Below are 16,379 nucleotides of genomic sequence, written 5' to 3' on the forward strand. Positions count from 1 at the left end.
ATAAAACAGGACACTAAATTTTAATGTTAAGAACAAATAATCAATAATCAATAATTATTACCTTACTAATCAATATTTAAACCATCCTCTGCTATCAGAAAACTGATCCAGCGTGAACAATTAATCAGGGATCAATACTTAATAACATCACATACAATGGCCCATACACACTCACCCAAATCCCCAATGCAAAGGGGATCAAGTTTTAATGACGTATACAATGTGTTTTTATTCACAGGTTCATGTTTAGCATCTCTAAATGCGTAGCTAAACCTTTATATCAACTCTCTTTCCTCTTGGTCGATGGACCAATTTGTTGAGAAAATGATAGTAATGATAGTAATATCTAACTAACTATTTAGTCAGCCTAAATAATCACAGACTCTCTGTAAGATAAATAAAGTTTATCTAAAAAATTGTGAATAAATGATGCTCATTGCATACAGTTACAAATGCAAACAATGAAATTCAAAAGGGAGAGAAAACTGCAGCAAAATGCAAAGTGTCAAACTCATCAGCAATATACAATATGCACATGAAGGAGTGGATAGATTTAGAGACATCAGTTTCAACAAATATTGTGAAACAATATAAATATGTCGGAGGGGATAGATGAAGAGACATAAGTTTCAGCAAAAATATGTGAAACGATTTGCATATGATGGAGGGGTAGATGAAGAGACATAGATTCAGAGACAAAAATATATTTGCAAATAATTATGCGAAGTACAATTCAGACTGAAATACTAAGCCAAGGATCAGTGAGACAACACCCCCCTGGCCACGGAGATGGTGGGGCTCCCTTGAATTAGAGTCAGGGAACAAAGACTTTGGTACCCAGAAACAGGACAGGAACAGATAGGCCTTCCTGCAAACAGGCGGACAGCAAAGCATCACCCATATTTCCTCTCCATCCAACCTAATTCTAAACCACACCTCTAAGGCCACCCCAGTTATACCCTAAAACCTACTTGTCTGTCCCACATCAGTTGAAACATATCGTGAAATTTGACTTTTAATTGGTCGATTCAGGAGGTGGTCTGTCACCATTAGGTTCCCATTAAAATTTTGTAGAACCTATTGTCTATTCGTTGTTCACATAACATAATTTCTGACTCATTTATTCATTTTAAATATTGGATACTTTCACATTCTTTACCATGTAATGTTCACCTACGTCTGCGGAAGATGTCTTGGGTCCCACCGCCAGTCTCATCTTTTGGCAGGCGAACAATGCACTTTGATATGAACATCCTTGAACTTGTTTTCTTCCTCTGCAGTGCTCAGTGCCTCTGTCTGTTTTGCCATGTCATCCCATCTCACTCTATCACAAAAAGAGCCCACGGATCCAGGGCAGAAGTCTGGGGTGTTAGTGGACTTTGTGAACCATTTGCTTAAGGGGGATCCCTTTTAGGGACGGTTCGTCTCACACACCAGAGGTGTCATGCTTCATCATAGGGGTGCCTCCTTGTGTAAAGAACCTGGTCTCAAAATGGGCTATAACCCTCTCGCTGCGAGGGAGGAGCACAGGGATGTTTTAAGTTGGGAGGGAGGGTTAGTCTAGAACCCTATGTGAGAGTGGTGTGCTCAGTGTGCCATTGTCAGTGTGGGTGAGGTTGCATAGTTAGGTCCATGGTTTCGAGTGCGGGGCAGGCCTTACTGATCGGATCTCGTTATATGTAGATGATGTCCTCCTCTTTTTGACCGCCCCTGCAGCATCAGGGCCTTGTGTTTTACAAATCATAGAATCTTTGGTGGCTCCTTGGGGCTATACCCTATCACATCCAAATCTATTGTGTTTTGGTTGCTGGCCACCCGCATGTTCTTGGTTGGGATTGCAAATTGCCTCAAGTGGGTTTAATTTCCTAGGAGTTTTCATGACCCTGACGCTGGCATAGATGTGTAACCTACAACATGTACTTGCTAGATTGAGAGACGATGTTCGAGTCTGGGTGGTTTTATATCTGTCCCTACCTGGTAGTTCTGCAACCTTTAAAATGGTGTTGCTGCCCCGGTGTTTATACCAAATGCAAAATTTACCATACAATATTCCACAACAATGGTTATGTACTTTATACTCTGCTCCTAATAGTTTCTTCTGAGAGTGCAGGGCCCCATGCTTTACCCCCTGTAAATGTTTTCAATCTGCCTACTATAGGGGTTTTGATGCAGCAGATATTGAGTCATAATATTAGGCGTTGCAGCTCCGGGCTATTAATGATTAGTGGTACGATATCCAGGGTGATACTGCATATGCATCCAAAAAACTGGCGATGGGGGACATTCCTATCATTTCCTATCTGTATGGCGGGGGTTATTGCAGAGGTCTCCGATTGGTGACCAGTGTGGTCTTGGCTTAGTGGAGGCATTTACTCCAATGGATGGGGTGGTGGGTGGAGGATGACACAGTGGGCCAGCTATGGTAGGGCTGTCTGCTGTCGCAGGTAGCTGCATTGGAGGTTTTCAGGAAATGGAATCTAATCTGGATCTCCACTCTGGGAGACTACATGAGCGGGACGGTTCTCAAGTGCATTCAGACCCTGCAGGCAGAATGCCATCTCCATCGTAGCCAGTTTCATTGCTACCTCCAGCTCCACCATGCATTAACCCTATATGTTGTATTCTTATCTGATCTTCCTGAGTTTAACCATTTAACAATTTAAAGGGCAAACTAATTCTGGGGGACCTGAGCTCCCACATTTTTTAAAAGATTTACCAGACACTTATCTCCAATCGCTCGGACACGTTCATTGCTCTCCAGCAGGTGTGGGAGGCTTATGTAGGGGCTTTTGAAGATGAAGATTGGGCTGAGGCTCTGGGAGTGCCTAGGGCTGAGGCCATCACTGTCAGACCCTGGCTGATCCAGCTTAAATATCTCCATAGGGTCTATTTTACCAGTTTTGGAGAATGGGATGATCGCCTCCCTAACCTGTCTTTTTAGCATGGAGGATGGCACATTTTTACATCCAGTATGGGGCTGCCCTGCAATAGATTGGTTCTGACTTGGGGATGTCCTGTGTGGGTGGGTCTTGAACTTGACAATCCTGATTGACACAAAAATCATTCTCCTTCATATAGCAGATACACAGTAGGCAATTGCTATGAACTTATTGTTTCTGGGTCTTACTCTGGCACAATAAGACATAGCAAGGGAGTGAAAGGCTATGCCACCATCCCTGGCGGTCTGGAAAACTGGCATGGATCATTGTTTGGATTTGGAGGTGGACCTGTCTACCCAGTGCTAATCTGTGGTGGGGGTCACCCTTTTCTCTAATACTAAAATTTATTCTGGTTAGTTCTTTGCTTTTCCATGGGTTTTGTTCTAGTCTGTCTAATGAAGCAAAGGGCAAGCAGGCACAGGTTTGAGCTGAAATTGCCAGTGACAGGCTAGGCATCTTCCGAAGTTTGGAAGGGGCTGGGTACAGCCCTCAAGCTACATTTTCAACCTCATGGATGGACTGGGTACTACTCTAGGCCCTCTTGCTCAGTTCCTTTGTCCGCTGCCTGGAAGAAATGCACATCACACCATAGTAGAGCCAGCAACAGTCATGCGACCCTTTACACTGGCAGGAAAATGCCAACTTTTTAAAACTGCATTTTTCAAAATAATAATTTAAAATACAACTTTAGCACTAAAGAGGATTTTAAATTACAATTCAAATAAGTGTAAACAGTAATTTTCTAGCTGCTCTCATACTAAATGTATCACTTATTAAATATAAATAATAAGGTAAACCAATGTTAGTCCAGGGGAGATTAGCCTTGCAATAGTGAAAATGACATTTAGAGTTTTTCACTGCTCAGACAAGTAAAACGTTACTATTCATGTCATACTTTTTAAATACCATGCACCCTGCCCTGCAAGCATTCAAGTCCTTCCTTGGGGGGTGATTTATAAGTCTTATAAAGGAAGGTTTAGGCTTAACCCCTTCCACGCTGATGACGAGCTGGGCTCATCATGGCGTAGCCTCCTCGCACGCTGATGACGAGCCCAGCTCGTCACGTAACATGCGTTTTGAAAAATCTCAGCGTGCGAGCGGAATTCCGCTAGCGAGCATGAGGTTAATAAAAAGAGTTATTTGCCAGTCCCCAAAAAATGGCATTTTTTAAACTGCACACACAGGCTGGGATGGAAAGCCTGAAACATGTTTTACAGTGCTACTTCAGGGGATGGCACACTAAGCGTTGCAGCCTATTCATAGCATTTAATTTACATGCCTTGGGTACATTTAGTACCTTTTCCTAGGGACTACTAGGGGGAGGAAATCCTACTGAATCATCAACCATAATCTTTGTCAGGATGAGGCACAAGCAAACCCCAAATGAACCCATGCTCACCCCTCTGGTAGCTTGGCACAGAGCAGTCAGGGAGCAATGCATAAAGTATTTATGGAACACTTCAGTCAAAAAGTAAAAATACAACACAAGAAAACTCCAGCACCAACTTGGATAAATAAAGTACATTTTAAAACATAAACTGAAATCAAAATGAATAAATGTGAGGGCCTGCATCGGTAAAGCCTCACACAGTGGCAGTTCTGGTGTGGGCTGTGTGGTTGATGGGGTGTCTTTCCGTTGTGAGAATCTTCACAGTAGAGGCAATTCATAAGCCCTGCCCGGATTGCAGCAGAGGAAATCTATAAATTCAGTCAGAACCACAGATGGACTGTGTTAGAAATGGGGTCTCTTGTTGGCTAGGGCATGTGTCTAAGCCAGGCAGAAACCATAACTCTAGTCAGGGCAAGGGAGTTAACCGCTGAAGATAACCCCTGCTCAACCCCTTGGTAGCTTGACAGAGCAGTCAGGCTTATCCCAGAGTCAATGTGTAATGCGTTTGCGCAACACACTCACACAGCAATGACACACTAGGCACACCACAAAAGAAACTCCACACAAAGTTATATAAAAATAGCCTCTGTATTATCCATAAAACACATTAGTACACAATCACATATATACACTGTGCCACCAGGCACTTGTCATGACTTTACAGGGATTACATAAATCATTAGGTCAATTGGGCCACTGTCATAACATCATCAGGGTCACCAGTAACAACCGGCAGGATTACACATAGAACCCCACATTAGGCATAAACATAACAACAGTATTTAGTCTACCCCAATAGGTGTATCATCATCAGTGCACCTTAGTGCACTTTCAGCTGGGCATACATATCACAAATACATCATGACCCCATTAGAAGCCTCATGCCCTCAATAGGCATAACACTACAGATCTCCACACACAGGTTGGAGCACAGGGGGCCTCTGTCAGAGGTCTCGCCCTGACCGAGCTCTGGGTTCAGTACGGCTCCTAATGGTGGCAACTTTCAAATCCGGGGCTCTTACTGGGCTTCCCCGGAAATCCAAGAGAAAAAAATGCCCCCAACATCAGGAGACACGCAGCAGCCTGTGACTTTGCAGTGCAGCTGCGACAATATCAGGATACACTGCACCCTGTCCTCTGGGCTGTCCAGAACCTACCCTAGGTGAGACTTATATGTATTAAAAACAAAGGTTTGGGCCTGGCAAAAGGGTTATTTTCCCAGGTAAAAATGGCAGTTTGGAAACTGCTCGAACAAGCGGCAATTACAGGCCTGATACTTTGTTGCAAGGCTACTTAAGCTACTAATAGCACTTAATTTACTTGCCTGGGGTACATGTAGTACCACTTTACTAGGGACGTAGAAGCAAATTAAATGTGCCAATTGGGTAGGAGACAATTTGATCATGTTTAAAGGAGAGAGCATAAGAACTTCAGCAATGGTTAGTAGTGATAGAGTGCACAAAGTCCTAAAAGCCAACAATAATGAGTACAGAAATAAAGGTAGCAATGGCAAAAGTTTGAGGATGGCCCTACAGACAGGACCAAGTTCAACAGTGGGGATATAGCTTGTAGTGAGAAATTTGTAACTTATTGAGAGGTGTGTTTACATAAACAAAGGATAATCAGAGTAAAGAAGATTACTTGTAAATGTAGAAAATGATCATTGTTTACATAGTGTACCCCCAGATTGACTGTTTTTCTGGCTATAGAATAATGATATAACCAAAGGTGGGGTGGCTGAGCTCCCCTCTGCAACATGATAAAACTGGCATATTCTTAAATGGCATATATAACTTATCAAAACATTCCTACTAAATGGTGCACATGTCTACTTAGGGACTGTAAAGTAATTGTCACTAGAGGACTGCAGCATCCATTGTGCTGTCTACTAGAATGACATTGAAACCATGAGTGCATGCCTACCATTTGTAGCCTTGCTGCTGCAGTTTCAAGCAGCAAATTCTACCTGCCAAAATAACTCATTTGAAAGGTCAAACTTTCCTTCTAAATAATGCTAAGCCACCCCCAAGTTGACCTTACTGTCAATAAGGTACGGGACATGATATTTAAAAGTAGGAATGAAAATGTTTCCTGTTAAACACATCCTTTCAGTGAAAAAGGAAACAAAAGCTATTTTTTATAGTAGCAAGGCTGGTGTTACCATTGGAAAATAAATACGGTATGACATTATTATATTTATTAATGCTAATTTCTGTTAGGACACTGCTTGAAATATGAGTAAGAGACTCTTTTAATAGTTATTCAAAATCCAATTAAATGGTAAAATCTAATTTTTAATAACTCTTAAACAAAAGGTACTTAAAAAAAATCCATGTCTAAATCTCTATGAGATCCAACTGTCACCTGGCAGCTGAATAGCACCCTGTGTGAGGTGTGAACATTGCTCCCAGAACAGTACAAAGGATTTTGGTTCAGGAGTTGTTGCTGTTCCCTTATGTCGGCTGTGCCCATAAACTTGATTAACTTCAAAGTGGTCTGCTCTGCACAATCAAATGTGTGCAGATACCTGGATAAGCCCTTCCTTCAATCCTCTAAGACAGGTAGACACCAATCCAAGTGGGAGTGTAGCTGCTCTACAGAACAGGTTTAAAGTGGCCACAGAAGAGGGGTTTCCATTTCCTTGGCCACACCTCTGAGGTGGGCATACAGGCTGATAAAGAAAGAATACCACGCCAAGTTGCCTGACATGGCGTCTAATTTCAAGGTTGAAGGTAATTGCATCATACTCTTTGCCGGAGGATATCATCAAACTACAAATTTAGGCTGACCTGCATTTTCCGGATCCTTCCATTCCCTTCACAACAAATCCTGTATGTCAGTTCATGAAAACACATTTCAGAGGATGATACTGGAGCTGATGAAACCTGCCAGAACTGGTGCACAATTGTCATCCTACATATAAATCTGAAGATTGTCTGCCAAGTATTCAAAATGTGCAGAAAGTTCATATCTCACGATAAATGTCCCTTTAGGAGTAGAACCTACAGCTTGAACATCATCATCATACCAGTTGAAACCATATGAAATGGAGGAAGGAGGGGAATAATTTCAATAAGATATTGCATATTTAGATGAAAATGGAGAATAACCATATGCAGACTTTTCTCTGGATCCCTGAAAATCCTGAGAGAGAGAGGTTATCATGCTGAATCTGCACTTCAGAAGGTAGAGGGGCTGAAGGGATGGAGAGAGGATAAGCTGGGTCATTTCCTAACCCCTTTGTTGTTGAAACAAAGACAAAATAAGGAATATATAACATATACTACCAGCTCCAAATTACACAACAGTGGTAATATTTATAATTACAGCTGAAAGAAAAGTTCAGATACAATATTCTCTTAAATAAAGATCTAATAGAGTCCCCCAACTTTAAAGCAAGGACTCAGGCACAACTAAGGACAACATCAAAAGGATCAATTACTACAACTGCATACTATTAGCACTATTTGACTCTTCTCTTGACCAAATAACATGGTCACGTACCCCTAAACAACTGGACCCCCGAGCACAAAGGTAAAGCTGGAGTTTAAAAGATTTAAGAGAGCCCCACCTCTCAATAATTAGCTTCCGTCTTGCAGATCTCAGCAGCTATGTCTTTAGATAGGAGAAAAAAGTGCCCTACACTATCAGAATCCCTTCTATACTCTGTGCACCAGTGCGACTACCAGGACAAATATTTGCAGGTATGTCACCTTGGCTGAACACTCACCCAGGGTTCTGTCAGAGAGACCTGCCTCCTGCCATACTTACCTGGGGCCCTAAGAGAATGAAATCTTAAAGCCTGTACCCTGGGAGCCCAGCAACCATGCAGCCAAGAGAATTAAAATTTGATCTTCGAGCATGAAGTTGTCTGTCTCACACAGTATTTACCTTCAGGAATCAGACAAAAGTACAGGAAGTATTGTTGGCCTCCACTGATTAATTTCCCAGGTAAGGTGGGAAGTTGAGAATTCTCATTGCGGAGACTCGGACTAGAGTGCAGAGGCTCCCCCACGACTATGCATGGCGGAAGCCCTTTGTGAGTTATGCCCCATGTGCTGTTACAGCCCATGTCGTCCTGATGAGGGATAAAAGTAAGTGCTGGTACACGAAAACGAGTTAAAGAGGTAATCAGACATTGGCCCCACATTGTTTTACAAACGATGGATGCCCAGGTGCATTGCTGAGCATCCATAGAGTACAACTGTAAGTGTAGTGCCAGCAGAAGACCCAGTAAGATTGTAGAACGTAATTTCCTAGAAAATCATTTATTAGGGTGTCTGCCAGGGTAAACAAAGGATTCCTGAACGCATTTCTATGAAAGTGCCAGATACAAATGACCATGAGGTATCTCCTGTCATAGCAATGCACAGGGTGCAGAGGGAAAATGGCAGTTTTGGTCAGCCTTGTGAAGCAAGTGATGGAGCTGGGACTCGCGTGTAAGCGCCCTGCTCTCATACAAAACCCTTGCCTGAACCGTCTAATCACATTAACACTATTGTTCGTCATTTATTAAGTGTTTTCCCAAACACGCGGGTGTCCCCAGGATGCTTGCTTGTATGTCTTTTCTCATACTAACGAAGCTTGCACTAAAAACGGCTGCTTCGCTGAAATTCAGTCTGCGCATGCGTCGGTCATACCCATGTGATGTGACGCACTCGCATTCTGGAGGGAATTTGTGCTCATGCGCACTGTTGCAAACATGGCCGCTTGTCTCTCACCACGCTCTCCGCTTGCTACCGCTGCTTCAGCCTATCTGTCTTTTCGCACTAAACAGTAATGCTATAGTCATTATAAAATAAGGAATGTTTAGAATTTCATCATGGTATACCGTGTGATCATTTTATGTGTGATATTAATTTGTTCTCGCTTACTTTTCATGTACCGCGTCTTTGTGGGCTGGGGCATACATGAGCGACGCCATGCTGAGGCTCCTCTGAACCCTGTCATGTGACCTGGGAAAAACCTCACTGCGCAGAAGCTAAAACTAGCCAGCTGGCTCCTGAAGCTCGATGCGCCTGGGAACCCATCCCGAAGATGCAGTATTGCACCTTGAACTGTCATACACTGTTGCTATATGCTGTACACTTGTATTGTATTCTGTATTCCTATGCCTGGGAACGTGAACCCGAGGGGCGGGTGTGCAAAATTGAATAGTAATGATGTGAAAGCCGAATTCTAGGAGGTGGTAATGACCGCACCACCTCTCCTGACCAATCATAATGTGGGAAACTGTCACTTGCAACATTAGTGGGTGGTCTGAGGAACCCCAAAACAGTATAACTGCCCTAGTTTAGCTTAGGAAAATTGTCCGACTTGTCCGAGTAGCAGACCTGTCACTGACCCTACGAACTCTATAGGTGCTCAATCTGAAGTGCTGCGGAGCACTCTGTCCATACTTTCCACAAACTCCTAAGGGGTGGAAATAATCCTAAGTGCTGGCGAAGCACTTTGCTGGGGAATTCGAAAACCCAATCGGGGTTACTGGCGGATTACTTGCAGAAAGGGGTAACGCTGGCGTTGCTTCTGAAGCTGTGGGTGTTGGTCGTACCTTGGTGAGCCCAGTCCTGATCCCAAATCCTGAGGGGTATCCTGTCCTTACTGTCCGTGAGCTGTACCTGCTCGCATTCTGGCATTCCTTCCTGAGGGTCCTTGTCCCCGTCCTTTCAACTGACCCGTGGCCTGGGTTAGTCTTCATTCTGAACTAGGTAATTATCAGTCCTTGAGTTTGCGTCTCTCTCTCTCTCTCTCCTTCTCGTTTTCCCTCTCTAGTTTCTTAATAAAGCACTCTTGCCTGTGATATTGCTCTATCACCTTGAGAACAAATTATGTGCAATTGTTTTTAGAATTGTTCCACTTCTCTCCCCTCCCTTAGAGAATTATCAAACTGTTATATTGTATTAGTATGTTCCAATTTTTCCCTTTCCTTTAGCGTGATTGCGGTGAACTTAGTAAGAATAGTTTGAACACTTAGGTTAAGTACATGTTCTAGGTCTCAACCCCATCTTATGTTCTAGTATAAAATTGCAGTGACTAGTTTTGTTCTAAAAATTCCTACCTTTTAGTCTTCCCATATACTCAAATGGTCTTAGCATTAATCTATAGCTATTTTATGGTGTTGATTTTGATGTTAGACGCATTATTCTGCCTATCACTTATTGCCTTGTCATATTCTCTTTGAATTTTTATAAAGCTTTAAAACATCCTCAGGTGTCTGTGGTCATTTTACAGGAATTGTGGATAAGTATTGTACTGATTATAAAGAGTATCTGATCTCAGGCCTGTCTACTATTTCCCTGTTAGCTCCAGATCTGTCATAAGAATTGTGCCTGTGGTAAGTCAGGTACATGGTAAGCAGAGGTGAAACCAAACCTTAATTACTCATAGCAGCGTGCAGGAGGAGAAACCAAGTAATCCTCACCCGGTTCACCCAAATTATTAGTGTGGTATTTGAAAATTTGCACGCCAGGGCCCAGTGCGTGTAAAAAAATTGGTAACCTCGGTGGCCCGGGAAAACTGCGCGCTCTATCAGTAATTTTCTGGTAACCAGAGGATGGTTTGGACTAGTTAGATTAGGTAGACAGGATAGGTCATAAACAAACCGTGAAAATAAAAAGTGCTGCTGATTTTCTATTGTATTGGTTCAAATATTTTGAAATGTTTTAAGAATTTATATGTAAATATATATGATTTTTGCTTTTGCATTGCTGCTATAAATGTTATATTAACCATTGTTTGTAAATGTTCAGTGTAGTCCGAATCCCCGGGGAAGTATTTAGCTAACGGTGAGCAGAATCCGGTTAGCTGTTGAAGTCACTAGGTTTGAGGTATTAGTGCAGGGTTAAGGATAACTGGAAGCACTAATTAGGACCTTTGTTTTCTGGAGTGAATGATAGCTACGAGTCCTTTATAAAACTTTCATTGCGATATCACCTAGTAAGGGTCGCATACGGAAGGAGTAGTAGGGTCTCCGAGGCTTGTCTGGTAAGTAAAATAGTTCGCTGGAGAAATCCTGGCTCAGTACATATCCCCGACTAAGGTGGATGAGTCAGAAGAATAACGGGTTCTATGTTACTAGTGTGAAGGGACAGGCAAAGAAGTCTATCCGGAGTGAATGAAAAGTAGACAGAAGTGGTTTACTAGTAGTGAAAGAAAATTCTTTTATCTCTTTAGAACACTCAGACATAGTGGCAAACGTTGTGTGTTGTTGACTAAGACTTGCATTCGCACTTTAGAGAAAGTAAAAAGTTTCCGTTACCTTGTGAAGGAGGGAGTCAGTCGGAGAGCTGCTCTGACGTCACTCCGTGCCGCGCTGGTATTGGTCAAAACAGCGGGTGTGTAGTGGAGCTGAATTTGTAAAGGAGGGGTGAGTGCCGAAGCGTGAGACTCTGTCTTGCGAAAAGGCCGCGCACCCATTGGTTAAGGGTGTTTGTATTCACTGATCCGATTGGGTGGTGCGAAATATAAGTCGCGCTAGCATTGGAAGCACAAAGGTAAACAAAATTAATCAAGCCGAGTTAGAAGCGAGTCTGGAGAGTTGCATGTGGTATCCAGATTTCATATCAAATCCAAAGTACCTAGGATTTCATAAGGAGCAGCTTATACGAGGTAGACCACACATGATGTATGGAGTAAAGAGGAAACTGTCATTCTCTGATAAAATAAGGAATTTTTTCAAAACTGACAAGCCCATTAGAACGAGGGAAGGCGTGCTCATTCCCCCGCCAAATACCCCTGCCTCCTTCATGCTGTTTGATAAAGGGTACCACACTTGTGTCTGGTTAGAAAATTGGGCAAAGTATACTGCAGATGACGGAGTCCTAGCATTTCCTGTTGAAGGTACATTTAATGGTCGGATTCTGTTTAACTTAAGGACCCGCATGAATGAATTACACCCTAGACCTAGGTTGACACAGTACGAAGCCCTGGAGGAATGGGAGATTGAGGCTGCAGAGCGAGATAAACCCCGGATGGATAAGGGAGTGAGTAAATGGTATCCGAAGGTTCAAGCGCAGACCAAAGAGCAGAAAATGAAACAGTGGAGGCAATCTATGTTGACTGAAGGACTATTTCCTATGATGGGGGTATTAGAAGAGAGAAAAGGAAAATGTAAAGAAAAGACCCATCACCTAATGCCCGTAGGGGACTCAGAAGATGAGCACCTGGAAGATTTGTTAATGAAAAATCCACCTCCCTATGTTGCAGAGTCAGAGCCTGTGCATTCTCCAAATCCCTTTGCAAAATATCCCAGATGTGGGAGGGATAGTGATACAGATGGAACGGGTACAGACAGTAAAACCAGTGAGGGGGATGGGTTTTGCAGACCTAGATCCACGGTCCCAAATTATCAGCCGTTCGGAGAAGGTCCACCCCGATTGGTCACTCCGACTGCCCCAAGTATTTATCCTCCCTTGGTACCTCAGGTATTGCATGACAATTCTGCAGATAGAGTGTTGCGGGAAAAAGAGAAAGAAGCCCTGGCTAGACAGCGAGAGGATTTAGTTCGAACCATTGCCCAGATACATCCCCATCCTGATTCTATGACTATTCCAGTAACTATTGGTCCAGCTATCCCACTGTATAGAAATGACCTGGCTAGTCCCCATCCTCCTGTTATCACCCCAATACTGCCTACTCCTAGCATCCCGACCCTGAGGAAAGAAGTAATCATAGATGAGGATCAGGAGAGTGAGTGTGAATCTGTGGTTCTGATGGATTTGCCCATTAGAGAGCCTAGGACTAGTACCTCGGGGGCAAGAAGCCAGACAAGACCAAAGGAGGTGTTGATTGAAGGTGCATCTGGGGTTAGGAGTGCCACCGTAGTTTCCCCAGAAGAATTGGACAGATGGACAAAGGAGCTGGAGAAGGCGACCACTCCCCAACCTAAAGCATTGGAAATATATAAATTAAGAATAGAAATAGAAGAAATGATGGCTGGAAATGTAGGAGTTGAGCGCTTAAGTTCATATAATGAAGAAGAATTACTGTTTATCAGTAAAAATCTTACCCGGAGTGCTAGGTTGCTCCATGAAAGGATAATGGATACAGCCACAGAAATGGGAATTGATGTTAGTCGCTCCAAAATTCTTCAGAAACCCTACAGAGTAGATTTTTCAGACAAAGATTTAGAAAGCTTAAATGTGATGGGAAAACAGATCCAAGTAAAAGAATTATTGAAGCTTTTGCAGAAATGGGGCGAGGTGGGAAAATGGAGAACCCGGTGGGCAAAGAAAAAGGAAGACAGCAGGGCTAAGTCACAGGCTTCAGAATTCGTGTTAAAGGAAGTAACACCAACAGAAAAATTGTGCCCCATGAGAGAGGTCCCGGGAGGGAAGTATGTCCATGTCCCTTGGTCTCGACAGGATATTGTGTCATATACAAATGACTTCCCGAAATTGCGGGAAAAGCCTGTTGATTGGTACAGGCAGGTAGAACGCTTCATAAAAGTTCAGAAGTGTCTGCTGAAAGACCTGGATGGGTTTTTCGACATTGTGGTCCCTGTAGATTTGTGGACCGACTGTAAAATTGAGATTGATTGGCCCAGTGAGGAATTCCCCAGAGATGAGAAAACAGGAGCTCCCGCACCTGAAGTAATGAGGAAATATGAGCAAGTCATACAATACCTCAAGAAAAAGGTGCCCGCAAAGGAGACAGATTGGACCAGAATAGATAGAACCACCCAAGAACGTGATGAAACTGTACATTCCTTTTATGAAAGGTTACTGCAAGTATTCAAGACTTACAGTGGAATCGACAATGTAGACATGAAGGACATGACCCATTTCAGTTACAGATTTGTGCTAGGATTAAGGCCTGAAATTTCACAATGGATTCGAGATAATAAAATCAGTTGGCAGGGAAAGCCCATAGATGATGTCCTGAAATATGCAAAATACTGTGAAGATGAAATCGAAAATAAAAAGAAAGCCCTCAAGGAGAAAGTAATGTGGGCACAGGTGAAATTAGCCGAACAGCAGGAAAAACAGTTAAGTAAATTGACTTCTAGTAATAATGCTCAGAATGCCACTACTGGGGGAGGAGGAAAGCCCCGAGCTAAAATGAGTCGGGAAGAAGCCATGAAAAAGTTTCCGTGCCATGGGTGCGGCCAGATAGGGCATTGGCGAGACGAGTGTCCACACCTGCAGGCCGGTAATGCCCCTGTAAATGGTTTAAATCCACAGGTGCCGAAAGAGGGGACAAGAAAAAACCAGCAACAGGTAAAATTACCTCCAGTACCTCGCGCTCCTAGACAGAATTTTAAGAGTCAGGGTCAGCAGAATGAGAGGGCGGAAGTATGGGAAGTCGAGAGTGAAAGAAACGCAATCATTCCACAGTACTTGTTAAATGATACCTTCCTCTGTGAAGATCAAGATTGACGGGGCCTGAGAGGGGAGGATGAGGAGTGCGTGCTTGGCGCCTCCTTACCGGTAGACCAGACTGGACCATACATTGAAGGAAAGGTTGAGGGAAAAGACGTCACCTTTCTGTTGGACACTGGTGCTACCAGATCTACTGTAAGAACCGTGGATGTTCCTAACCTACCCCTCTCGGGAGAAGCGATCCAAGTAGTGGGCGTCTCAAATCAAATAATAAGTACTCCAGTAACTGAACCAATGGAAGTTTCTATAGGAAATTTCAAAGAAATGCACAGATTTGTGGTCTGTGATTCTAGTCCTGTGAACCTGCTAGGACGTGATTTGTTGTGCAAGATGCATTGTACCATCTATTGCACACCAAAAGGCGTCGAAATTCAGACACCCGATGAAGATGGTTTGTACAAGCTGATGTTAGTCAGACAAGATTCTGATATCAAACCTTTAACAGTTGAGGATTTACCTGAAGAGCTCCAGTTAAGAGTAGTTCCAGAGGTATGGGATTTCACCGGAAAGGATGTAGGTTTAATGGCAAATGTGGACCCAGTTAAAATAGCGATTAAAACAAATGCTGTATACCCCAAAACCAGACAGTACAAAATGAGTGCAGAAGTAAAAGCTGGAGTAGCGACTGAAATTACCCGGCTACTCGAAGCAGAAATAATAGAGGAAGTGATGAGCAGTCCCTGTAATTCACCAATCATTGGGATCAAAAAGCCTAGTGGAAAGTACCGGGTGGTGCAAGATTTACGCAAGGTAAACCAAATTGTTGTGCCTTGCTGCCCTGTTGTGCCCAACCCTGCCGTGATACTATATCAGATTCCCTGGAATGCAGAATGGTTCACTGTCATCGACCTGTGCCATGCATTCTTTTCCATCCCATTGCATCCAGAAAGCAAGTTCCTTTTCAGTTTTGAATTTGACAGTCATATCTATGTCTGGAATCGTGTCCCCCAGGGGTACACCGAAAGTCCATCGATTTTCAACCAGATATTAAAAAAGTGCCTTGAATCCCTAGTGCTGCCAAGAGAGTCTGTTTTGGTGCAGTACATAGATGACCTGTTGGTGGCGTCCAAAACCCAAACTGACTGTGTCACTGACACAATTGCCTTGCTGAATCACCTAGGAAAGGGAGGACATAAAGTGTCACCTGACAAGTTACAATTTTGTAAAAACTCAGTGAAGTATCTGGGGCACCAGATCGAAAAAGGAATCAGGAAAGTTACTACAGAAAGAATCAAAATAATTAAAGCAATGGAACTGCCCAGAACTCAGAAAGAGGTGAGAATGTTCTTGGGAGTCGTGGGTTACTGCAGACAATGGATTGTAGGATTCGCAGCTCTAGCCAGACCCCTGATAAAAATGACAAAGAAAGGCGTAGAAGACCCCGTCAGTTGGGACAGTGAGAGCATGAACGCTTGGGTAACTTTGAGAAACTGTCTATGTTCCGCTCCTGCATTGGGTATGCCTGACTACACCAAGCCTTTTGAGCTATTCTGTGACACAAGAGAGAATTGTGCTCTTTCAGTCCTGACCCAGGAGCACGGACTAATTAAAAGACCAGTGGCCTATTTTTCGGCCACCCTAGATCCGGTGGCTGCTGGATTACCTGGATGCTTGAAAGCAGTTGCTGCTACTTGCGTCAGTCTGGAACAGAGTGAGAACATTGTCATGGGA

This window comes from Lissotriton vulgaris, chromosome 6 (genome assembly GCF_964263255.1).
Source record: "Lissotriton vulgaris chromosome 6, aLisVul1.2, whole genome shotgun sequence".
NCBI classification, from domain to species: domain Eukaryota; kingdom Metazoa; phylum Chordata; class Amphibia; order Caudata; family Salamandridae; genus Lissotriton; species Lissotriton vulgaris.